Consider the following 1,854-nt stretch of genomic DNA (forward strand, 5'->3'; position numbering starts at 1 on the left):
ACCAACGTCCCGGAGGTGACATCTGCTATGACAGGTACGCCAGCCAAGCCCTGGGCTGGCCGTGGGTATTAAACACGGAGGGTTTGGGTGGCCTGGCTTCTGGAGCTTCAGGAATTTGGAAACACCTTTACAAAAGCTGTTTTATAGTTTTCAGCCCCCAAGAGATGGAACCCAAGAGAAGGACGCTGACAGAGCTGTTCATGTCATGTATTATTATTTCCTCCCCCAGCAGGGCAGTCGTCCCCAGAGAGGGTTCCAGGGCCTCCCAAGGAACAGACTCCAAATGTTCTCGTCTTATGTCCAGTGCTTTTTGTCCATGGAAGGAGACAGGGGAAGTTGGAGAGAAGGTGAAGTGAATCCTGGCATCCTGAGTGGGCGGGAACTGGACCGAGGGGGAAGGAGGCATGTGAGTGTGGAAGAATAGTTCAAGCAAACTGCAGTGCTCACTTCCAGTAAATGCAGGTCAGCTTGTGGTGTCCAGAAACACCACCCAGGTGGCCTCCTTAGCGAAACTCACTTTCGTGAATGCAGCGTGAAAAGGAAATGTCTACTTGTCAACAGCCTTCTTACTTGATTCATACTTACTGGAAATATATACCATATTAATTTTCCCCGAAGACTGTCCTTCTCCCTAAAAACAAGTAGATGAGATGGCAAAGTGTCTCCCCCTGTGTAGGAGGACGGTTGGCAGGCATGCTGTCGGCTTCACGCTCCTCTTTCTTTTCTGCCTATTGCTCCGCTAGGGATATGTTCTGCTCGGCCGAGAAGGGCCATGGCTATTGAGTTTATTAGGTTTTTAATTTTTTCCCCTAGAAATTCACATTATTTAAGTATTTCCTTTCTTTTACAAAAACACATTTTGTAGTCTGGCCCAAACCCTGCTGGTAATTTTAACCCAGTAGGAAAGTATGCTGTTTTCTATTTGTTCTAGATGGGCTGGCCGGAAGCCTGATGGAGAAAAGCACACATGTCACTTGACCACTCTTTCTCTCTTGCTCTCTTCTTTGACTTGCGCACCACCCCACCAGCCTGGCTCTCTTCCTGTCTTCTGGAACACTCTTCCTCTGCCGACGTCGTCAGCCGCTCCACGACCTGAGCTGGAATGTCTCAAGCATGAGCGTTGAGGCTTCTTCTTTTCTATTCTTCTACTCTCTTTCCGGGTCATAGACTTCATTTTCATAGCTCCTAGGTTTTCCCCCCTAAACTAAGAGCTCTCTTTTGGGGTCCAGAGTCATATCCGAATGCCTATTGGAAATGTTCGCTTATCTCTTACAATGTCAGTATGCTGAACTGAACTTTTGTCTTCAAACCCGCTCCCCCTTCAGGTTTCCCCATCTGTGGTAGATTAAAGATGCCTCAAATTTGTTTGGATACTTCCATCAGGAAGTGGCATCTGGGGCCGCCTGGGTGGCTCAGTCAGTTAAGCGTCTGCCTTTGGCTCAGGTCGTGATCTCTCTCTCTCTCTCTCTCTCTCTCTCTCTCTCTCACACACACACACACACACACACACACACACACACACACACACAAATAAATAAATAAAAATCTTTAAAAAAAAAAAAAGGTGACATTTATGTGCCCTTCCCTTGAATCTAGGCAAGCTTGCTCAGTGACGTTTCTGGGTCCAGCCTGGTTGGGCTGGCAGCAACCTGGCCAGTCTCTCGGAGTATTTGCGATGTATCTGGAACAGAACTTGTGACCTGGAAGTAGGACGCTGCCTCAACCGGATATCTCAACACGTAGCATCAGCTTCAGGACCAGCCAGCGGGTGGAAGCCAGAGGTGCCTCAGGAGGTAATTGGTGAGGACCTGAAGAACGGTGAGAAAAATGCTGGAGACAAAATGACCTGTATTA

Source organism: Ursus arctos, unplaced genomic scaffold, assembly GCF_023065955.2.
Source record: "Ursus arctos isolate Adak ecotype North America unplaced genomic scaffold, UrsArc2.0 scaffold_30, whole genome shotgun sequence".
Classification (NCBI taxonomy): Eukaryota; Metazoa; Chordata; class Mammalia; order Carnivora; family Ursidae; genus Ursus; species Ursus arctos.